This window comes from Protopterus annectens, chromosome 3.part1 (genome assembly GCF_019279795.1).
Source record: "Protopterus annectens isolate FY-2018-M chromosome 3.part1, PAN1.0, whole genome shotgun sequence".
Taxonomy (NCBI): Eukaryota; Metazoa; Chordata; order Ceratodontiformes; family Protopteridae; genus Protopterus; species Protopterus annectens.
In genome coordinates this window covers 1,735,150,989-1,735,177,439 of record NC_056732.1, presented here as the reverse complement: position 1 = coordinate 1,735,177,439, position 26,451 = coordinate 1,735,150,989, and positions in this window count along the sequence as shown.

Genomic DNA, 26,451 nt, shown 5'->3' with positions numbered 1-26,451 from the left:
TACGGACGAAAGCGGAAATAAAAAGGGTGTTACGCTATTTTTTGTGTCATCTTCACTATTTCAGTATTTATACCAGCTGCTTTTTGCCATTTTGCTGTTTTTTATTGGTTGGAGTTTGGTGCGGTGTTTTTCAGAAAAATCTTTGTTTATTGTTAGCTTCTATATTATACTATATATTTTCAGATGGAGTTTGAAGCCATGCCGGTAAGATACTGCATTTTCTAGTTTTTCAGATGAGCTTGATTTCAAAATTTACATACTTAGTTCAGCCTTGCACTTTTTATGGTCATCAAATCTCTTAGCAGTCCTTAGTGAATCATTTGTTTTACCATCTTGATGAGCTAGAACTCCATATAACCTTATGGGGATCTTTTCTTTCTTTAATGGGGAGAATACCTTCAGATAATATAATTATACATCTAGGCAGAGGTGGTTGGAGTCAAGTAGGGGTAGGACATCATTTAGCACCAGATCTTTTTTTACTTATTCACCTAAATCTCTCTTTCCTTCTTGTCCAGAAAGCATGGCATAATGTAGGCTACAATGAGCTCAGTGAAGATGTACACTTCCACATGGTTACTATTCTTAGCTAGTGTACAATACATTTCTTGGTTAGGCTCCCATCCACTGACTCATGGCTCCAGCACAGAGGTAATTTCTTAATGCTTCCACTGAAGTTATGTTCTTGCAGTGAGACTCTGGGACTTGTTCTAACTTGACCATCTGGGCTGGGTAAGTTGTCAATGACAACTCACTTCCAGTCCTCTCCTCTTGACATCTCCAGTACCTAGGTCTACAATCAAACCTCGGTTTTCTAGGCCATGGTCTCGGCTATCTGCTACTATGCCACATGTGTAGCTCCAGTCTCACATATTAATTAAGAAGAATGTAACATCCTAGGAGAAATTTCATAGCCTTTTACAGCTATGTACGTAACTTAAAGGGTAGGACCCAAGCATGTGCAGAACTGGTGGCCAATGGTATCACACACACTGACCCCACAGAGATAGCGAACCTGCTTGTGGATAGGTCTGGCAAAAATTTCACTCCCTTATCCCCTCCAAACTTACAAACTCCCTCAACCCCCCCCCCCCACCTTACATATCTGAAGAGCAGGTCATCAAAGCCCTGTCCAAGGCAAAGAACAAGGTCTCTATGTGACCAGATGACTATCTTCTAAACAGACTAAAACATGAACTAACATCAACACTAAATATCCTTTTCAATCATAGCCTAACCACGGGCTTTGTTCCTGCAGAATGGAGAACAGCTACAGTTATTCCCCTCCACAAATGTGGCCTAGCAACAGACCCGAAGAATTACAGACCCATAAGCCTGACCAGCCTTATCTGTAAGGCCATGGAATGTATCATTATGGACCTCATAAATAAAGACATAGGTGACCTCCAAACCCTGTATCCTACCCAATTTGACTTCATGAAGGACAGATCCTGTCTGTTAATTCTGGTGAATTTCTTTGAAAGTGTGACCAAGGCCATTGATGAGGGCAAATTTGTGCACACAGCATATCTCAACTTGGCAAAGGCTTTTGACACAATCCCACTTCATGCATTACCAATAAACTTAGCAAACTGAATGTAAACCCCTTCGTTGTAAGATGGGTTGCCAACTGGCTCACAAACAGAACACACACTATCAAAGTGGGTGACTCCACATCAACCAGCAGACCTGTTACCATCAGTGTGCCACAGGGGTCAGTGCTGGACCCCCTACTGCTTGGCATATACTTCTCAGTAGTTCAGGTCAAAACTAAAAGGTTGTGGCTGGTCAAATTTGCAGATGACTGCAAAGTAGGTGCAATCACTTAACCTCAAATGATTTCAGTGTACTCCACGATGGTCTCACACATACGAGCCACTGGCGTATTAGTCACAGTCTCAAACTGAATGCAAAGAAATGCATCATCATTCCCTTCAGCACAATGTCCTTTCACACAATTAAATCAATAACAATGCCCTAAATGTCCATGAAGTGGTAAGAGGCCTGGGATCATAGGTTGACCACGACCTTAACTTCAATCACCATGCATCTACTATTGTAAGGAAACATTCCATGTAGCTCACTTGATTAGTAAAGAGGCATTGCCTTGAGAGCAAAAGAAGTTATAAACCCCTATACTCGACATTTATCCGGCCCAAAATTGAGTACAACGCCCCATTCTGTATGTACCGTACTAAGCACCTACAGCAATTAGAGAGACCTCAGAGGTTTCTAACAAAGAAAATCAAGGGCCTCCAGCATGTGCCTTACACAGACCGACTAACATCCCTGTCACTATACTCTGTATCATATAGACTTCTTAGGGGAGACGTATGCCTGGCCTACAGAGCAATGCAAGACCCATACCTAATGAACTTACTGCATATACATAAATCAAATGGGTCTAGGGCAACCCGTTCCAAGCCCTTAAATATGGCCTGCGACTTAAATAGGACATGCTGGAGTGACAGATTTATCTCCCAGCAACTGCGACATGTTTGGAACAGACTACCAATTCACATGAAACAGAGCACATCTATGACACTGTTCAAGAGGAACCTGGATGAATGGATTTGGCACCATAAATTCTTACCTAATGGTAGTGCCCACAACCCTCCTGAACATGGACAGTCATCACTAAATGCAGTCTTGGGTATTGACTAGTACTTCTATGATATTACATTGGGTTGAAACGGCTATGCTTAAAATGACCTCCAGGTCAACAGCCTAGTAATCTCCTATGATCCTAAGACTTAATGACCCAGTTTCAGAGATTGCTGCCATTTCTTCAAATGATACAAGTCCCAGAAACTGGAAACATGAAGATAAATAAAAGTTAAGATTCTTTATTCCCTCTTATACTAGTTTTAAAGTTTTTAATCTTTCTTTTCTCATCACTTCAATCAATGTGTTCCATCCAGGGCAGGTTATTTAAAACAAACTTCTCATTTCTATCATCCACAGCATGAGCTGCTATTCAGGTTCAAGTCATCAGGGTCATAGTCAGGCCTTTGTCCTTTTGTGCCACGGTGATGATTTTATTAAAAATGTGAAGTTATGCCAGATAACATCTGCAGTTCACAAATATGAGTTACAGCATCTTACCATTGCATACTTTATTATTCTAGCTAATACATTGTAAATAAATGTTATTTCTTTTTCATTACTTTGCTTCACTATTTTATTTCATTATACCAATTCCTGTAGAGTTTGTCTTTATTGTATTTTATGTCATCATTCTCTTCCCTTCAGCACAATGTCTTATGTTTTGCCTGTGCTGGAAACATCTTTAAATTATGATTTGCCTTTAGCCTATGTTACTGCTGTAAAGGGTCAGCAGGCCAGCCAACCTATCAAGTTATTAACCAAATAAAAAAAATCAAATAAAAAATAAAGCATGCATTTCAGCTAAAACTACAGAAAAGTAGCTTGATTCTGATTCTTGCCAAAGCAAGTTCAGGCCAGCCAATATTAGTTATCAACGGTTTATATGTATATTAGTTTATCTATATTAGATTATAAGGAGATGAGGCGCATGGCAAAGAGAGAGGTGGCGAAGGTTAAGGATAAGGCATATAGAGAGTTGTATGAGAGATTGGACACTAAAGAGGGAGAAAAGGACCTGTACTGATTGGTCAGACAGAGGGACAGAGCTGGGAAAGATGTGCAGCCGGTAAGGGTGATAAAGGACAGTGAGGGAAACATACTCACAAGTGAGGAGAGTGTGTTGAGTAGATGGAAAGAGTACTTTGAAGGGCTGATGAATGAAGAGAATGAGAGAGAGAGAAGGTTGGATGATGTGGGGATATTGAATCAGGAAGTGAAGCAGACTAGCAAGGAGGAAGTAAGGACAGCTATGAAGAGGATGAAGAATGGAAAGGCTGTTGGCCCAGATGACATACCAGTGGAAGCATGGAGGTGCTTAGGAGAAATGGCAGTGGAATTTTTAACCAGATTATTTAATTAAATTTTGGAAAGTCAGAGGATGCCTGAGGAGTGGAGAAAAAGTGTTTTGGTACCTATCTTTAAGAATAAGGGTGATGTGCAGAGCTGCAGTAACTACAGAGGGATAAAATTGATCAGTCACAGCTTGAAGTTATGGGAAAGAGTAGTGGAAGCTAGGTTAAGAAGGGAGGTGGTGATTATTGATCAGCAGTATGGTTTCATGCCAGGAAAGAGCACTGCAGATGCAATATTTGCTCTGAGAGTGTTGTTGGAGAAATACAGAGAAGGTCAGAAGGAGTTGCATTGTGTCTTTGTGGACTTAGAGAAAGCATATAACAAGGTGCCTAGAGAGGAGTTGTGGTATTGTATGAGGAAGTCGGGAGTGGCAGAGAAGTATGTAAGGGTGGTACAGGATATGTACAAGGGTAGTGTGACATTGGTGAGGACTGAGGTGGGAGTGACAGATACATTTAAGGTGGAGGTGGGATTACATCAAGAATCAGCTTCGAGCCCTTTCTTATTTGCAGTGGTGATGGACCGGTTGACAGATGAGATTAGACAGGAGGCCCCGTGGACTATGATGTTTGCAGATGACATTGTGATATGTAGTGAGAGTAGGGACCAGGTTGAGGAGACCTTGGAAAGGTGGAGATATGCTTTAGAGAGGAGAGGAATGAAGGTCAGCAGGGCTAAAACAGAATATATGTGTGTAAATGAGAGGGAGGGTAGAGGAATGGTGAGGATGCAGGGAATAGAGTTGGTAAAGGTGGATGAGTTTAAGTACTTGGGATCAACAGTTCAAGAGTAATGGTGAGTGTGGAAGAGAGGTGAAGAAGAGAGTACAGGCAGGATGGAGTGCGTGGAGAAGAGTGTCAGGAGTGATTTGTGACAGACGGGTACCAATAAGAGTGAAAGAGAAGGCCTACAAGAGGGTAATGAGACCAGCTATATTATATGGGGTGGAGACAGTACCACTTGATGAAAAGGCAGGAGTCAGAGCTGGATGTGGCAGAGTTAAAGATGTTAAGATTTGCACTGGGTATGACTAGGATGGACAGGATTAGGAATCAGTATATTAGAGGGTCAGCTCAGGTTGGACAGTTTGGAGACAAAGCAAGAGAGGCAAGATTGCGTTGGTTTGGACATGTGCTGAGGAGGGATGCTGGGTGTATTGGGAAAAGGATGCTAAGGATGGAGCTGCCAGGTAAGAGGAAAAGAGGAAGGCCTAAGATAAGGTTTATGGATGTGGTGAGAGAGGACATGCAGGCAGTTGGTGTGAGAGCATGATTCAGAGGACAGGAAGAATTGGAAACAGATGATTTGCTGTGGTGAACCCTAATGGGAACAGCCGAAAGAAGATGATTATGTTGATGATGAATCTAGTCTATTACACTGGATCCTAGTATCAGACCATAGCAAATACACCACCACAGGTACAATGTCAGACTCTCGCAGTGATCATCTCCCAGTCTATACATCCAGACATCTCACACATCCAGTTAGGCAACATATATATTAAACAACACACAACATTTCCAAGTTTAACCCAGAAATGTTTATTACTACACTATCATCTATTAACTAGAACTTCCTAAAAATCCTCCCCTTAAACAATGATGTAATTGAATTCAGTACTTTTCTAAATATCTGCTAAAGTCCACAAGGCTGTATTTTTATTTCTGAAGTGTTCCAAAAGTCACAGATAAAATCACACTGAAGTATTCCAAAAGTCACAGATAAAATCACACAAGCGCTTTCGCTCAGGCAGTCCTGAGCTTTATCAAGTGAAAACAAAATGCAGTATGCAGTAACCTCCATTAAATAGCCTAGCAATTATACAATTAATTAATTAGTAAGTCTAGTACTAAGGTGTGGTGCTTTGGAGTTGGATGTTAAAAAAGTTAGTCATTATACCAACTCAAAAAATGAAATGTTTGCAACAACATCTGCACTTAAATAAAAATGACTAACCATAAAAACATTTTAAAATACCAGTTTCCTAGGTTTCAGAACATAAAAGTCTGAAGTCTGGTTGGGGTTGTAGATTGTTAAGGAATATGCTTAAAGATGTGTTTGGATTGTCAGTGAATTGTTAAAATTTTTTTTCTTTTTATTATTACTTTGCACTGATAAAGACATGCAATAAAATGTGCGTGAGATATTTTTGATGCCCATCCATATACCATTTCATATAGAATTTGATTTATTAGTCAGAATCCTAAAACCGTGGATGTTCAGTAATTTAATATGCTGTGTGGGGATGCTGTAAGTATGAAGGGGGTCAAGTATGAGAGTTATAACCTAGCCCTCCTAAGCTTGAGGACCGGTTTAATGCTGATCATCCCATTCAGACCTGGTGGCTTCCCTGCATTCAGTCTCAACTGCCATAATAGTTCACGGTAGCCCAAGGTGGATTCCCAGTCACCACCTCTTGCATCTGGCTCAACCTGTTCCAGAACTAGAAACTGAATTTTGGGATCTGGGCAGGAGAGTGAGTGTTTATAGAAGGCATTGGTTTCCTTCTTCCTGGTCATGTCATAAAGATGCTCAGATACGTTTCCTTAATTCCCTCTCAGTTTTGCCCACATAGAAACTTTGACAGTTGGTGCACATCCCCAAGTATACGACCTCTAGAGGCACAGGTGTAAAATCCAGTGGGGTGTATCTTGTAGTTCCTAGACGGGAGGTATGGTGCTGTTTCTTTAGATATGGCATGACATTGGGCACAGGCACCACATCTGAAAGTGCCCAGCCTTGGTTGTTTTACCTTCATCTTTTTCTTTGATTTCTTTCAAATAATTCCTTTAGATTGGCCCCTCTTTTACGAACAAAACTGGGTTTAGGTGGTATATAGTCTTTTAGTTCTTCAAAGAGGGTTAAAACCGCCAGTGATGTAAGATTGTTTCTTCCAATTCATAGGAATTTGATGAGTATGTGTGTGCAAAACTGTTAGTGTGAACAGCATCCTTGTTTTGTGTATTGTTGGTCACTGGTACAAACCCCCCCCCTAGTATTGGTTTGTAGAGGGAATGTCGTGCAGATTTTACCTCTGCTGCTAGAGTTAGAAATAGTTCCAGAGGGTAACCTCTCTCCAAAAAAAGTTCTTTCAAAAATTCCACCTCAGAATCAAAATCTTTCTCCGTACTGCATATTCTACTTGCTCTGATGAGCTGCCCCTTAATGATCCCCTCTTTGATATGGTGGGTGGGCACTTTCGAAGTGTAGCAAGGAGTTAGAAAATGTTGCCTTGCGATGTAGTTTGGAATGGAAAGTTTTCTGATTGTAGTCCTTGTAAAGAGTGATGTCCAGATAATGAAGTTCGTGCTGATCCACTGTGTGTGTGAATTGTAGGAAATTCGTTGTTGAATTGATGTGTATAAGGAATTCAGATAGGTTCCCTTCAGAGCCAGACCATAAAATACAGATGTCATCCAAATAGTGTCTGTAGAACAGAATGTGATCTTTCCATGGGGGTATTAGAACGAATGTATGCTCCCACATGTGCAATATTACATTTGCGTAGAAGGATGCACAAGATGCCCCCATGGCAACCCCCTTGCGTTGCCGGTATAATTCACCATTAAAAAAGATGAAGTTGTTGGACAAAACCATCTCCATCATTTCGGTAAGCAAGTTGGACATTTTGTTGCTAAGGGTTGTCTTCTGGCCTAGAAATTGGGCAAACCATTCCAAACCTATTTGATGAGGGATGCTGGAAAACAGATCTTTGATGTCCACTGTGACCATTAAGGTTTTCACTTGATAAAGCTCAGGACTGCCTGAGCGAAAGCGCTTGTGTGATTTTATCTGTGACTTTTGGAATACTTCAGTGTGATTTTATCTGTGACTTTTGGAACACTTCAGAAATAAAAATACAGCCTTGTGGACTTTCGCAGAGTTCTGGTTCCTTTCTTCAAGGTCGTGGATTATTCTTTGCTTGTCTTTGGTTTTTTGTGCATTACTTCACTTTTCTAAATATCCTAAATATCCTTGCACCTCCTAGAAGGAAGAGACTGAAAACGAATAATGCAATTAGACTATACAAAAAGAGTAGAATGCTAACACAGGACAGAGAAAAAGCATGGAAAAAAAATGGCAAAAATATAAAACACCTTAATATCTTGAAAATGTCATAATGTTTCACAATCATACTAAAAAGCAAATAAATGAAGACGAAAAAACTATACTATAATAACTTTCTGTATAAATATAAAACAAGAAACTTCCGACTCTCCACGTTGAAAGAATTTTACTTTTTATTTATAAAAACAGACAAAAGGTAAGCGCTTTCGCGTATGCTACCATACGCTTCATCAGACAATTTAATGTGAAAAATAGCTACAGATTTATAGGGAGGCTCAGCCAATAGACAATTGTCTTAAATTAATCAATTAACTTCTTATTTAATTAAGAAAACATTTGAGCATTCAGACATTTAAAGGAAGACTGTTTTTTAAAAACTCCTCATTTAAAAATGTATATAAAACAAACTGAATAGATATAAAGAATATAAAGAATAAAACAAACTCAACCATAGCACCTCAAGAACATTCAAAAATGCAAGAAATTCCATCGGAACAGAAGTTGCCTATTCTAAACACATTATAAAACAATATTACAAAACAACTGGGCAGATATTTGATACAAAGATATTCCAGCATATATCATTGAAAAACTTATGCAGCATTCTCAACTCACTTAAAATGTAAAGCTGCTCACATTGTTCATGGTTTAAAGGTTTTCCTACCAGTATATACTAAAGCAATTCTGTCCATAATAAATGCTTAAAATGTAAATATATATGTGAATAAATAAGTGAATGTATATATAAATATATAAATATATAAATATAAATAAATATAAATGAATATATATAAATGAATATATAAATATATAAATATAGACATATAAAAATATAAATGTAAATTATAAATTACTATTTCTAAAATGTATGTATATTTATAATTGTAAAATAAAATTAAAATTGGAATTATGTCAAAGGAACTGCCACTAACATACTCAAAATAGTCAATGCATGGTATGAACTTTTTGAATAAAGTTTAAACGAAATTAATGAAATAAATTAATTTATAAGATAAAGTGAGAAAAGCAAAGCTCTATGAATTCTCAGGCCGTATAAATAATAATTTAGAATCATAGGTATAGTGTATCTTAAAGCAATTGTATACAACTTGAAACTTAGAAACAATTAAATAGGCACAGTGATAGTTGTGTATACAAGTGAAAAATGAAAGTTAAACAGACAATTAAATACAACAAAGGCTGCTGGATATGATAACTATACTACACTTTGTAATGTCATCTTCGGTTAATCTTCGGTTAATCTTCGGGTTTTTTTTTTTATTAACTTTCTGTATAATATTAAACACAATTCTAAACAATTTTGGACATCAATTAAAAAAATCTTACACCCCGACCAAAAATTCGACCCAAACATCTCTCCTGATGACTCACCAGTCGAAACTGCAATACAAGTTCAACTCTTATTTTATAGATAGTACAGGATCTCTAACCAAGGATTATTCAACATTTAATCCCAACCCTGTCCAACACCCATGTATCACCACATCCACTTTCACATTCAAACCTGTGCCAATAGCCTACATAAAACTACTGTTAAACAAATATAAACTGTGTTCTTCTTCAGCTGATGACCTTCCAAGTGAGTACCTAAAAACAGCAACCAATAGCATTGCCTATCCTGTCTCAATCCTTATAAATAGGTCAGATTCAGGAATCCCACATTCCTTCTCTCTGGAAAAAGTCACACATTATCCCTATGCTCAAAGGAGAAAATTCAACAGATAGTAATAGCTTTAAACCTATAGCAACCTTATCGCCCCTCTCCCAAACCCTTGAAAAATGTAGTCAAAAACAATTGTTAGGCCAGCTCCTGTAGCAAGAACTATCTCCTACACAACATGACTTCCATCCTTCCAATAGTACTAACACTGCCCTTCTAACCTATATAGATACTCCCCCAGATTCACTATCCTTCCATGCAGGGCTAGCTTAGTCCTGTACGGAAGCAACCATTTAGGAGCAGGATGGCAGCACACCATGCATAGTAATGAAGGTGGACTGCCTGAGCTCCTAAATGGACATGGAGCATGTACGAGTGCAGGGGGCATGTCTGAGAGCAGAGCTCTCAGAATATACATGCCCCTGCAATCAAGAACAGCAGTGTAGGAGTAAGAATGAGCGAGGCCACACATAGGTGTTCGCATACCCCCAGCAACATCCCCCCAAGTGTACAACAGCAATAGTTACAACAGTTAAATATAAAGTTTTTTTTATGAAACAGATCAAATTTAATCGTAGGTGCATGGGTTGGCCCATTGCTTAGCTACGGTTAATGCAGATTAAATGCCACAAGATTAGAAAAAGCAAAATATATGCAACTGAAGCAGTATAGCAATAGTGTAGTGGGCAGAGCATTCACCTTACGAGCAGTCATTTCCAGTTCAAGTCCCACTCCAGTACAATCCATTTTCCATGTCAAATCACTTTATGATGAATTTATTTTGTTGCATAACCTACGACATAATATATATTTGTGAAATGGAGTACTGCATTAAATGCAGATGTGAGGTGTCATTGTCATAATGTTGCAAAGTCCACAGATAATCAGAAGTTCCCCATACAGTATATGTACATAGTAATCAGGGATACAAATGGAAGGTAAAATGTGTAATGAATGATAAAGCCATACAGTTGCCAAATCCACCACCTGCCCAAGAACTACTAGACATCACTGTCTAAATTAGTGGGGTGGTAAGCGGATGTAAACACTAGTAAGCAAGAGTAAGCATAGTTACGCAGTAGCAAGTGAGAGTAAGCATAGTTAAGCAGTAGTAAGCGGGTTTAAGCCTGTTTGTGCAGGGATAAGCAATGCGTACACAAGTTACACAATATTGAAGCTAACTCACTCTAAGCATACTTAACCAGTGGTTAGCATTGCTTACCCTCGCGCAAACCCATGCAAACCCACTTACAATTGCTTAAAAGTGCTTTAATCACTCTGTATGCAACAGCTGCTGTCCTTGCCAGAAACAAAATAAATAGCCTTTGCAGGTTTTGAATTCAGGACCCTGCACACTATAGTCACAGTAGTTAATCAATAAGCCACCACAGCAGTACATAAGATTGAGGTATCACCAAACATTTCCTCACCATAGGAAATACAAACTGAACATGTGAAAATAATCTATATACAGTTTTATATTGTATAACCAACTACAGGACATAAATATGTGACCTGGAGTACTGCATTAAGCCCAGATGTGAGGTGTCATTGTAATAAAGTGTTGAAATCCCCTACTAAACACAAGGACCCCATACAGTGTACGTACACATGAATCATGGATACCAAGCACATATATAACATGTAATGAATAATAAATCAATGCCACAATGCAAATATAATGTAACATAAATATTAAGCAATGCTAAGCATTGCACAGCCCAGCTTACTAGATGTAAGCAATGTGTAGGCCAGCTAACTCAGTCTGCCCATTGGTATACCCCTCTAAGCAATGCCAACCTTAGGTAAGCAGGTTTGCCCATAGTTTTGCCTTTTCAAAATCATCCAATCATGGAAAATTATGGGAAACTGGCCCTATTTAAACTCAACAGGTGGGAATACATCTCATAACCGGTTGTAGCTTCCCCTTGTAGGCACTATGTCTGGAATGGGAGAGGGTGTGTGCTTTCGGCTGCAGCGCTGGGGCATCCAGGAGTCCAGAGTCATGGCAGGACCCCTTGTGAAAGACCATGACATAAGACTGCTGCAGGGCCAGTACCAGGGGTCCCAAGACAAAGAGATAGCCTGGGACTGTCTCGCCCGTGACCTCACCAGTGCCACTGGCATACCCCAAACTGGTGAGCAGGTCAGGCATCACTTTGCCTTCCTGAAATGATGAAAGGGGGATCTCTTGGATCAGTGGATCCAAGAGGCTAGAAGGACAGGGGAAGACCCAGCCGTGTGTAAGTATCAGTCCACTACCTGTTTAATAATTGCCAGCTCATGTATATTATGGATAGGTATGGCTAAATATTCCTCTTATGTCTTTCACAGCGGCAAGTGAGAGGGTTATGAACCTGGAGGCCCATGGCTATAGATTGGTGCAGTTGTGACACGAGGCAGGCTAGTAATACTCTTGCATGTACTGTCAAAGGAAATAAATCTAAAAGTAGGAGTAAGTTAATTCATAGGTTAGTACTAGGCTAACTGCCTTTGCAAGCCTAGCCAATTATCCCTTGTCAGGCTTAAACCTTGCACCTTGGGTTTGTAAGGCAAACACCTTAACCATTAGGCCACCAACCCACCTCTTGCCTGTATAAAACCTGTATTGTTTAAGGCATATACTGCATACACCAGAGAATAGGGCAGGAAGAGTCTCATATAGGTTGTATGTAAATAAAAGCATAAAAGGTCTAACTGCTGGACTGCATGTGTTCACTCTGGTATCATATGGTAATGTAGAGTTGCAATCACTTAATAGTACTGTTGTAGTAAGCACTGTTACCCATGCAGTGCTACATAAGTAAATTGTGTAGGAATGTCTGTATATGACTGTTGTAATCCCAAGAGGTCAAATAGTACAACTGAGAGAGACTTAGACAGAAAACAAAACACTGAAAAGACAGACAACAAAATCCAAATAACACACTCAACTGCAATGTGAACTGTTGTATTTTTTGCAGACATAGCCATGGTTCGAATCCTGGGAGTGGTAGTAGGTTGTATGCAGAATCATACCCCACAAGTGTACAGAAATCTCCAGAATGTCCAGTAAATTGGCCCATAGCTGCTGCCAGTCAACCTGTCCCCCTGGCAAACCAGTGGGATGATCCTTGACGTTTAGGCAACAAACAAGACATACAACTGATTGTCAGATATCTATAACAACAACCCTATCACTCTAGCAATTCCCCAAAATGTTATGAGAGAAAGTAGTCAAGTATGTCCCATCTCCACCCCCATACTGTCAAGCTGTGACCAGAGTGTGTACAGTAACAGAGTGAGATGTATGTGCATAATACTAATGTGGAAACTGGTAATTGTGGCAACATGCTGTTAGTGCTAACAAACATCGCTCCCACAGGTCTGTCAGATACGAACACTGATATCCTGTACTGGTACTGTTTACACTGGTATTGTATGGCATTGTTAGTGTTGCAGTTGCTCAGATTAATAAGGTATTACTCATCACTGTCACCGACACTGTACTACATAATACAACTGTCTAGGAAATCCTGTATAAGTGTGTTGTAATTACAAGGTCAGAATGTAAAACCACAGGATAATTATAGACAGAAATCAGACAAGACATACACAGCAATACCTATATAGTACATTCAACTGTGATGGACAGTGTCTTATTTTTAGCAGACACAGCCATGGTTCGAATCCTGGGAGTGGTAGTAAGCTGTATGCAGAATCATACCCCACAAGTGTACAGAAATGTTCAGAATGTCCAGTTATTTGGCCCATATCTGCTGGCTGTTACCCTGCCCCCTGCCATATCAGTGTGCCAATTCCTGACATGTAGGCAGCATGTCATGTCATATAACTGACTGTCAGACCTGTACATATTTGGAAAATGTCAAATAAAACAAACCTGTCATTGTACAAGTCATTAAAGGTTTAAGAGGGCAATAATGGAAATATGTCCCGGTTCACCTGCATGTGGTGAAGACATGATCAGAGTGTGTGCAAAAAGAGATGGATAGGTAAGTGCATAACAACCTGGAATCTGGGAGTATGTGTCGAAATAGTTAGGTAGTGTTAATAAACAATACCTCCACAGGTATACCAGCTAAGACGTGCATACTGCAGGTAAAACCAGTTCATGCATATAGTTGTTGACAGCCATACCACTGTCCAAACTAAGGCAATAGGGTAGTTTATTAATACTTGTAAGGTACAAATCACAGCACTGACTAGGAAAGTAATGTGAACTACAGGAATATACTAGTTGTTAACTGACATCTTTCTCCCCCCCCCACCATACCTGCAACAATAAACTAAATACGCAACTCAATTGGTATGTGCTGACTTAACTCTAATGTTGGGACACATATCCTATTGTTTGATAATTATTTAAATCTGTTTTTATGCATGTGCTATGTTGAAATATTCCCACATTGGTGGCATGTTGCCATAAATGTACCTGCATGCTGTTGTAATGACCACTGTGATCCCATATATGCATGTGTTCTCTTTGCTATGCAACTGTTCCATATCTGGTGTTTGGGTTAATGGCAATATCTGTGCATGCTGTTACACCTGATACTAGAATGTGTTGACTATTACTAACCCACATATGTTGATAAAACTTAAATACCATAGCACATATGGGAAGGCGGGTCACGGCAGACCCACCTGTCCCACCTCAGCTGGCCATGGTACAGGGCAACAGCACGTCTGGGGCCCAACCTGGGACATCCTCATCCATTGGTCCTGCACCACCTTCAGGTGGAACTGCCTCAGGGGATGGGGATTGCCCCCCCCTGGGAGTGGGCGCAGACAGGAACCTGTCACCCATCACCAGGTCTGGGTCGTGGTGGGTAGCGAGCTCCGCACAGAGGTTGGAAATCTGCTACACCAGCTTGAGGGCCATTTGTCATGACTAGAGGGTTGGCCTGGCTCCCTACTCAGCCCCCAGCACAGCCACCTTTGGGGCTGTAAAGGTGCAGTGGTGACTGCCCATGGTGGGGACCTCAGTCCCACTGTTTCCACTAGAGGGCTCATGGGCTTCCGATTTCCCAACACCCCTCCCCATCAAGGTGTTTACCCACAACATGTGTCATATACTGCCCCTGTATGTGTCTTGTTTGTCTTGTCTGTTAACCTACCCAACCTACCTCCCCAAATATACTTACTACCCCTCCCCAACATCCCACTCCCACCTGAAAAAAAAAGGGCAATCTGGTTCCCAAAAAAAAAATCTCGCCCCACACATAGCTGCCCATTTCACACCTGTCCACTGTACACATGTAATCTGGTTTAATTGGTTTAAAAACATATTATTATTGTCCTCACACTTCTCTCAGGGTTATGAGTGTCCAAATCTATCTCCAAATTCAGTGTATATGCACAGCTGTTGCTGTAGAAGAAATGGGCAGCTATGGACCTTCCCTATATCCTTCCTCCACATCCCAAGCTATTTTTCCTACTGACTTTCCCTCTTTATGCCCCTTTTCACCACTTTTCTATCAACCCTTTTTCATTTCTTTTAAAAAGATTAGCTCGGGGGTAAGCAGGAGTAAGCACTTTTAAGCAGCGGTAAGTGGGTTTCAGCTTGTTTGCAATGCCTACACAGGTTAAGCAATTTAGAAGCTAACTGAGTATAAGAAACTGTAACCAGAAGTTAGCAGTACTTACCGCCATGCAAATCTGTGCAAACCCGCTTACAACTGCTTAAAAGTGTCTTAATCACTCTGTATACAATGGCCCTTGTTATGCCCAGCAAAAAAATAAACAGCCTCGGCAAGGCTCAACCCGAGGACCCGGCATACTATAGCCAAAGTGATGTACCACTAAGCCATATCAGGTACACATAACCTTGATGTTTTTACAAACATATCAACCAGAAAAGGCATTCAACAGTACAGGAAATGTATTTAAACATGTAGATGTATGTGTGCATGTGTGTATATATATATATATATATATATATATATATATATATATATATATATATATATATATATATATATATATATCTAAATAGGTATATATATATATATATATATATATATATATATATATATATATATTTATATCTAAATAGGTATATATATATATATATATATATATATATATATATACACACACACACACACACACACATATATATATATATATATATATACACATATATATAAATATATATATATATATGTGTGTGTGTGTGTGTGTGTATATATATATATATATATATATACATATATATATATTTTTTTTTTTTTATTTTATTTTATTTTATTTTACATTTGTTGACCGGGCTAGTCCAGCTGGATATATGTCCATTTTCAATGGAGGCCCGGGGAGAAAAGCTCCAACGGAAGTTACAAATAATACACAGTAATGGTGTAAACAAGTTTAAAAATTCTTAAAACATTAAGACAGGACATAAAATCTTTGGAGAGAGGCAAGTTAAAACAAAGTTATAACATATATTTGCTATACAGATTCTAAGGTATAAGTTTCTAATATGGAAAAATTAGAAAAAAGTAGTAAAATATTTTTTTTTTTTTTTTTTTTTTTTTTTCTCTAGTGTGCTATGTGAGGAGGAGTTTAGGCGGAAGGATACAAGACAGTTAGTCTGGGTTGTTACAGGAGCAAAGCCAGTGCTTGTTAAGATGTGTCTTTAGTTGTTTTTAAAGAGTAGAGGACTTGACAAAGATGAGATATCAGATGGTAGTTTGTTCCATATATGTCCAACAGAGTTAGAAAAAAGGCTATTGCCAGCAGAGTTTTTGGGAATGGTAGTATTAACCAGTAGTTTGTTTGCAGAGCGTAGCTGTTTCAGGTTATTATATGGTGTAATGAGGTTGGAGAGAACAGGTGTTTTAGCAGGCTGATAAAGAATTTTGTGAGTAGTTAAGAGCTGCTGATAAGTCAGCCTGTTAGGAAGTTCCAGCCAGCCTAGTTGTTTTAGGTTATGACAGTGATGGGTTCTGAAGAGGGATCCTGTGGCAAATCGGGCAATATTATGGTAGGATGTGCTAAGTTTCTTGAGGTTATATTTCGAGAGATTGGTATAAATAGTGGAAGCATATAGAAGGGTAGAGATAAGGTGAGAACTGGCTAAGGTGGTCCGAGCTTCAGGTGTAAGGAATGATTTGATTCTATAGAGGGAACCAATCTTTTTGTTCATTGTTTTTATTGTGTTGTTTATATGAGAATCAAAATTGAGATTGTTGTCTATAGTTACTCCTAGTAGTTTTGTAGTAGCATCAGGAGAAATCAGGGTGTTATCAGAGGAAGTAATAGAGAAGTTAAGAGAGCTTGATTTGTGTGTAGGAGAGAACAATAGCAACTTTGTTTTCTTTGGGTTAAGGAGAAGGCAACGGTCAGAGAACCAGTGTTCAACAGTGGAGAAAGCTTTTTGGGTAAGTGACTGGAGTTCAGTCTGAGAGGAAGCAGTGCAGATTATTGTGGAATCGTCTGCATATTGTATGCAAGTAGTGTTTGGAATAGCTGACTGTAGGTCGTTAATAAATATAGAAAATAGGAGGCCAAGTATAGACCCTTGGGGTACTCCTAAGGAGATAGGAAGGAGAGTCGATAGTGAATCTTTCCAAAGTACTGCCTGCTGACGATGTTCTAGGTAAGATGTAAACCAGGATAAGGAAGATGGTTGAATTGAGAGAGATTGTAGTATGTGCAGAAGGAGCTTGTGATTTACCATGTCGAAAGCTTTAGAAAGATCAATGAAGATGGAAGATGATGGGTTAGTGTTGTTACGGTTATGATTGATTGTATTGGTAAAGGAAAGTAATGCAGTAGTGGTACTGTGGGAAGGTCTGAAACCATGTTGACTGTTAGCAAGTAGGTTGTTATGGAGAAGGTGTATGCATATATATATATATATATATATATATATATATATATATATATATATATAGATATATATATATATATATATATATGTATATATAAATATATATGCAGATACACATATATATATATATATATATATATATATATATATATATATATATATACACATATGTATATACAGATATATATCTATAGATATAAAAGAGAACATAACAAATACATATATGCCCACAGGCACCGTTAATGGGGGTGAGGGGGACCAAGCTACATGCATCTTGTATGTATTGATATTACCTCCCCACACACACACACACACACACACACACACACACACACACACACACACACACACGCACTTACGCACACACACACACACACACACACACACACACACACACACACACAGAGCCAAACAGGTCTGCCCTGCAATACAGTACCAACTGTTGTAAGTCCCATAACCAGGACCCGACACAACATGGGCACAAGATGTTAACAGTAATCCATTCCACCTGTATGATGTCAGGCTGGTATCAGTAACATATCAAGCAGTACAGTCTGGTTACCATAGGGAATGTATAATGTGGAAGCAATAAACATTCCTAAGATACATATATACACACACACACACACACACACACACACACACACACACACACACATATATGCAGATACATATATATATATATATATATATATATATATATATATATATATATATATGTGTGTGTGTGTGTATATATGCAACTACACATACACACACAGAGATATGTATAGGAAGATGCATATTTAGTGGGTGCACACCATACTTTACAGCCAGTATGCCTACAATTGCCACCTTACCAACTGGACACTGTATGAGTCACCCATACAAAAGACAATTGTTGCCTGCAACATATACCCACAGAGAGGTCAAAGGATATAACACCACACACAGGTTTGCATACATGAGAAAGCTTTATTTGTGTACTATTACAGTTGTTTATGTCATGTCATATAGCTGTTTAGACTCTGAAATACATATAAACAGACTAATGCAACTCTCAAACAGATCAATTAATATAGTATTTTGGAAAGCATAACATATGTTGCTGTCCAGGCCAAGGCCTTCAAGTAGTACAACAGTAAAGACAGACTGGGCCACAGGATAACAATCAATCAACAGTAAGTAATGCAGATATATAGTCCAGCAGCCTTTATCTACACTCTGTACACAATCCCTAGCGGTTAAAGATTCAGTTGACTCAATGGTATGCATCTGTTACATAACAAGGCATAACTGAAACCATCACAATCACCCTGCCAAACAGAACAGTATGTATGGCAGGAAGCAGTAGGCCTGCATTTTCCCAAGGTGAATTGTATGGTAATATACATTCAGATACCTTAAGGCAGCTTACCCCTGATATCCCTCACATGTTGTAACAGCCTAGGTTAGTTATGGTGCATCTCCCCCTTCCATAGACTGACAAACAGGTGCATATACCACTGTTATATACACTGACCTCTGGACTGCAGAAGGGCACACATGTATTGTGCAGATGAAGCCCACACAAATATGGAACTAACCCCACAATATGTGTAGGGGTCACAACAGCAGTAGAATGATGGCAGGAATGGCAGCATGACATACTCACAGGCACTACATAACAACCCCTGACAGCATGTCATATGGACAAAGCCTGATATGTAGGTGGAGGACAGAGGCCGGAACACAGGCTCATATGTGAAATAGTGTTGTCATACACTAAGCAAGTTGCTGGTGTTACAGGATAGTCTGCAACATGTCATTAGTCAGGAATATGAAGTCAGAAACACAAATGGATGTATCCATGTACTGATAGCAATAAACACACACACTGCCAGTGATATATCTGACACAAGACCTGTGTGGTGGACAGGCAAAACATAACAGGCACACATCTGGCCATCAAGTGGATAGGCACACAGTTCAGAGCTATGCAGACAGACTGCAGTCTATGTTAAACTAGTATGTGCACACAAACCCTGTAACACTGGTGCCATACAATGCATACAACAACACTACTCACACTTTGTTTGTAGTTCTGGAACCACATACAAATATGTATCTGGCCTGAGTGTGCAAGTTATCTTGTAAGAGGTATTTCTACCTGCTGTCTTTATCACTGCTTCCCACACACAGTAAGGTTGTCCACCATACAGGAAAGGTAAAGGGGCCATGCCCACATGATGTAGGGATTTATAGTAGTGGGTTGTCATGACAGTGGTAATTGGAAGTACTACACAGCATGCTGCATGCAGGTAGCAAGTGGAGGACACTGACTGGTGTAGAAGCCATCACCTGATCATGTGCATCACCTACAAAAGCCATGCTACAATCTATTCCAAGCAGGTCAATCCATTTACTGGAGAGAGAGAGAGAGAGAGAGAGAGAGAGAGCGAGAGAGAGAGAGAAAACATCCACAACCAAAACCAGAACCACAACCAAACCAAACACAGAAACAAAGGAAGCAGGCTAAGGCCATAGCCAAGGAGAAAAAAAGAAACCTCCTACACAGACACCATGCACAACAGACCTCATTCCCACCACAGGTATGTGAGGTATATATGCATGTAATTGACTGTAGTACTTAGGTTCATAGGTTCATAGGTGGGTACTAGGCTATCTGCCCGAAGGCATTTATAAGACTAGCCACAATGTGTTGGCTTTCACCGTCCCCTTAGATTAGTTCCCTGTGCCTCTCTCCAGCAGAGCCACTGAAGTGATCCCCGGGGTAAACTTTCTGTTTCCCATCCACTTGTCAAGGTTTCTTTTGAAGAGCGTTAGAGAGGAGCTCTGCCTAATGTAGATTGGAATCTCATTCCAAAGCATGGGAAGTCTCTGGGACAGGAATCTATCCCTCCAACATGTCCTATTTATTGTTGTGGTGAGGTTTAGATCCCTAGAGCATGTGGCTCGAGGGGATAAGGTTTTCTTTGGGTGGAGCATGTCCATCAATTCTGGGTTAGACATGGCCTTGTATGTCAGGCAGAGATCACCTCTGAGTAGGAAGGATGCAACCGAGTACAGCTGGAGTTTCTTCAGTCCAGTTGCATAGGGCATCTGTTTGAGGCCAGTGATCCTCTTGGTGAGGTATTTCTGTGGTCTTTCCAGCTGTTGCAGGTGTCTTGTAAGGTACATCCCAAATGGGGTGTTGTACTCTATGATGAGTCTGATGAGTGATGAGTAGAGGGGCACAATGACCTCTTTTGATCTGGATGTGAACCGTTTTGTGATTAGGTGGGCCACATAGAAGGATTTTCTAACCACTTTGGCAATGTGATTATCAAAGGTGAGATTACTATCTACTTGGGTCCCAAGATCCCTTATTACATCTTCTGTATTTAGGGGACTCTGACGTATGTGGTAGCTTGTGGGTACTTTGTTTTTTCCAAAGGGGATAACTATGCACTTTTTGGCATTTAGCTTGAGGCCATGATTTTGACACCAGGTGTCTGTCTCAGTGAGACCCTTTTGGAGGATGTCTGTGTCAGCCAGAGAGTCAATTATAGCACCAAGTTTGCAGTCATCTGCAAACTTGGTCAGCCATAGTCCTCCTGTGTCTGCCTGTACCTCTGAGAAGTATATGCCGAACAGGGGGGGGGGCCTAGGACTGAGCCCTGGGGAATGCCACTTGTAACCGGTTTACAGTCGGACCTAACTCCTGCAACTCTCACCATGTGGGTTCTGTCCATGAGCCAGTTGGCAACCCATCTTGTGACATAGCGGTTTGTGTTCAAGCCGGTGAGCTTGTCTATAATACCAGAATGGGCAATTGTGTCGAAGGTCTTAGCGAGGTCTAGGTAGGCTGTGTGTACCATCTTTCCCCCATCTATAGCCTTGGTAACTGTCTCAAAGAAGTCCACCAGGTTTAGGAGGCATGATCTGCCCTTATCAAAGCTAAACTGGTTAGGGTCCAGTGTCTGGAGGTTCCCTATGTCTCTGTTTATGAGTTCTATGATGATACACTCCATAGCCTTGTAGACCAAGCTAGTCAGGCTTATAGGGTGATAGTTCCTAGGTTCTGTTGTGGCTCCACCTTTGTGGAGCAGAATAACCATTGCTGTGCACCACTCTATGGGTATGTAGCCTATAGAGAGGCTGAGTTTGAGCAGTGTGTTTAGGTGAGGGGTTAGTTCGTCTTTGAGCTTGTGTAGGATGCAGACTGGGACACTGTCCAGTCCCATTGATGCTTTATTTTTGGCTTTGGAGAGGGATGTTTTAACCTGTCTGTGATTCCAGGGACTCTACATTCTTCTGGTATGGTTATGGGCCATTTTGGGGGTGGGGGGGTGAATTTGCACTGAACCTGTCTGCCAGGATGTTGGCGATATCGGTCGGTTCAGTGTATTTTGTATCATTCTGCACTAACTCCAAGCAGATCTGAGCATTGCCACTTAGATTCTTGACATAGCTAAAGAATGCCTTATGGTTATCTTTGGAGTCCTTGGCAATTTTTCTTTCAAAGCTTGCCTTGGATGATTTTATGAAGGATCGTAGTTTCTTGCTGATACTGATCAGGGATGTCTTCCCTTCTTGGGATTTTACTCTTTTCTGTACTAGTTTTCTCCTTCTATTGTATAGCTTGTTATAGCAGGAGTCAACCAGACTGGTTTTCCTTTTTTTGGAGGAGTGAGTCTTGGTTTTGCTTGGGATGGCATGATCCATGCATTCTTGTAGGTGCCCGTAGAATGCATTAGTAAATGATTTTGCAGCTTGGACTGAGTTATCCTTCAGCATGGGGGCTTTGAAACTTTCCACCTCGGTCTTAAGTAACGTAATGTTTGCTTTTGAAAAGTTTTTCATGGTGGTTTCCTTGTCCAGGGGTGGGGGCAGAATGTGGATATCCAAAGTGATTTGTTTATGGTCAGATCTAACCAGCAAGGGGTTGACCTCCACTGTGGAACACCGGTCACCCATGTTGGTGATAACCAGGTCCAATATGTTGTCACCTCTGGTGGGAGTGTTGACCAGTTGAACCAGGGCATTTGAGTTTATAAATTCTAGGAAATGTTGGGCAAGGGAGTTAGTACTTGAGTAGTTCTCCCAGTTAATGCTTGGGTAATTGAAATCATCCAATATTAGGGTGTTTGGTAGGACCTTTATGTTTCTCAGTGTTTCCAGAAATGCAGAATGGGGGTCCTGGGACATGGTGGGTGATCTGTAGCAAGCTACAATTTGAATTGCAGTTTTGCCATTGTTAGTTGCACATGGATGATCTCTGAAGCATCGTGCTGTGCCACTAACCTGGAGGTGTGGGTATCCTTGATGAATATGGATACTTCCCCGCATTTTGTATTTTGGTTTGGGTTCTCTGGCCAAAATGTATGGTATGAGTTGTAGCCTGGTAGTGCTGGGGTGCTCTCTGGAGCCATAAACCAGGTTTCTGTTACTGCACATATATCGATTTTCTCCATACTGAGAAGTGCCTTGAGTGCGTGCATTTTGAGGTTTAGACTTCTGGCATTGAGTAGCATTACCCTCAGTTTTTTGTTACTTGTGCTATTTACAGCGGTGGGTTTGTCTTTTGAGCCTTGCCTAAAAAAGGCACTATGGGGGTGGCAAGAGCCTTAGCCGGTATTCAAAAGCCTAAGGGTAACAGGTGCAAGCCGTCTCTAGTGAATCAGCGTGGCTTGTCGAGCATGTCATCCCAAGCAGACAGACCCTGATCCCCTTTGAATGACACCAGAAACTTAGCCAATTGTTGAAATTGAGAACTTTTTCTTTATACAGTGGTATCATTCTTGGTGAGGGCAGGATGCTACTCAGGGTCAGGGTCATAATGGCCTGGGCTACGTGATCAGAGAGCTCTTCCATGTCTCTTTCCTTGTAGTCCAGGGAGGTATGGCTCAGGTCATTCACACCAACATGGACAATGACAGAGTCATATTTGCACTTGTTCTGGAGTGACCCGAGTACTTGTGTTATGTGGCAGATCCTGGCACCCGACAGGCAGCTAACAGTAACCTTCTTTTTATTCAGCCTAGTGAGTGGGACTTCAGTGTGCCTGACTATAGAGCCACCTATTACTAGTATGTTGGGTATGTTATTTTGCCTTAAGGGCTGTGATTGCATGGCACACTGGTTTTGTGAAATATGTGTTTCATGGTTTGTGTTGGGGGGGGGTGGAGGTTGCTTGGTTGTTTGCTTTGGAGGTCTCTGTTGGTTTTGCAGATTTTTATTTAGAGCCTCCGAGTATGTTTTCATGTATTTATGTGTGTTTTTTGCCGGTGCTGGTTTAATGGGTCTATGTGAGACTAGTGGTGTGATGCACATATTTCCTTCTCCTCTTGACTGTCTGATCCAGTCTTGGGTTGAGAGAGCTTAGCCTCCAGTTTGACTGTATAATTGCATCTCTCACATGAATTAGGGTTTGGTGGTAGGAGGAGAGGGTTGTCTGTGTACATGAGGCAGTTGTAACATTGCCTCAAAATGCCCAGATTCACCAGTTGGACTGGAGAGTACACCTGAAAATGCCCTTTGGACATGCCTGGATAGGTACATTGAACTGTTTTACTGGATGGCTGGTAAGGTCGAATAGAGAGCCTTGTCATTCTGTACAGTACAGGAGGGTCTAGTGCTAGGGTTTGTAAGTGGTTGCTATAAGTTTTGAGCAAGTGCCGGGCTGAGAAATGAATGGCTTGAGTGCTTAAGTTGAATGTTTGTCTAGTTGCAAGGGACAAATTGAAGAGGAGACTTTGTGGAGCCAGGAATAGTTTTACCCTAGCTAACCGGCTCTCCCCAGCGCGCAAAACTGGGCAAATGCAGTATTTATAGCAGGGAAATAAAAGAGATAGAAATTAGCCCAAAATGGCCAATAAACTACTAATTTCTGGGCTGAAACCACTCTTCCAGGCACAGATAGACTGCTCAAAGCTCCCCTCTCTCACAGGTGAACAGAGAAACTTCCTTCTATCCAAGTAAGGTATGAGCAAACACAGAGATTTGTAACATAGCCCTGAATTCAGCACTAACCTGAAAACTGGACTATACTAGTGTATATATATATATATATATATATATATATATATATATATATATATATATATATATATATATATGTATATATGTATATATTTTTGTTTTTCAGAAAATAAAGCAGATACAATCAAAAAAACACTTTAAATGCACAGAAAAGGATACTTATTGTTATATATCGCAAATCAGAGTTGTAGTCAATGCCCCTAGTAATAAAGTAGGAAGAAACACAAGTACAGTAAAACAGATGAATAAAGTGCAATTTTATATATATATATATATATATATATATATATATATATATATATATATATATATATAAAACAAAATAAAATGAACAAACTGATTTAAACAAGTTACCCAATTAAAGAGAAAAAAGCTCAAAAGTGAGTCCTGTTCCAGCAGTCTTCAATCAGACAAGTTCTAACTGCACACTCCTGCTACTAGGGTGCAGGGGAACCTTTTCCAAAAAAAGATGGCCTGGATCATAATACTTGGACCATAATACTGTGGTAGATGATGTGGAATGATATATATGTGCCATCAGGTGCTGCTGTTGTAACGATGTTCAGCTGAACAACTGCTATGGACGTTAGAGTCTGTCCCTGTGGGTAGTGGGCCATACCCGTCAGTTGTGCAGAGCAGCACCGTCTGACAAGCTATAAGCCAACATAGTGTGTGTTGTGTAATGGAAAGGATGTATATTACTGTGGACAATAGCTGGTGATGGAAGTAATGCCATAATGATGGACACGTGAACCCACCACTTGCAGGACACTCAGGTTAACATGTATTACAGCATGCTGAAATGTCATAGCTTACCTGCAATCTGGCCCTATATATACCCCCTTAATGTTAGTCAGTGTCCATATGTGGCACCTGTCTATGTTGTAGCAAGGCAGAACAGTGCAGCTGTGCAGGAAGGAGAGTTAGAGATTGTGGACCTGATGTTTGAATGTACCCCATATATAGGTATGTATATGTGTAAATATATATAATATATATATATATATATATATATATATATATATATATATATATATAAAAACACATATATACAACATAATATATATCTACACACACACATACACACACACACACACATATATATATATATATATATATATATATATATATATATATATATATATATATATATATATATATATATATATATATATATATATATATATATATATATATATATATATATATATATACAGACACACATATAAGTATGTAAATACATGTCCCCTATATTACCACCACAGTGCCGCATGCTATGAGTGAGGGAACAGCACACATAGCAATACACATAGATGTATACAGCTGTAAGTGTGTGCAACAATGGATGGGTATGTCACATGTGAACCCCTTGTTGGGACCACATTGCCCTTGTCTGTGAAGTAGGGAATGGGAATATGGGGAAGGATAGCAGGTATATTTGTGGAGGTGGTTCGGGTCGGTAGATATAGAGGACAGCCTACAGGGGTGGTATATGACACATGTGGTGGGTAAACACCCTGGATGGTGTGTGTGATCTGCAATGTGGAAGCCCCCTGAGCCCCCATATGGAAACAGTGGGAACAAGGCCCCCACCCATTGCTACTCACAACAGCAGTTCATGGCCCTGAAGGTGTCTGGCCTGGAGGCTGAGCAGGAGGAGCATGTGGAACCTGTGAATGTGTACTGGCTGCCTCAGGTGACAGGATCATGTTTGTGTGTGGCCCCAGGGGGAGACAACATCCCCTGAGGTGGTTCCACCTGAAGCTAGTGCTGGACCAGTAGATGAGGAGGCCCCAGGGTGGGTCTTACATGTGATGTGGCCTGGTAACATGGCCAGATGAGGTGGGAGAGTTGGTTCTGCTGGCAACTATTCCCTAAACATGCTATTGTGCCACTGTTATAGAACATA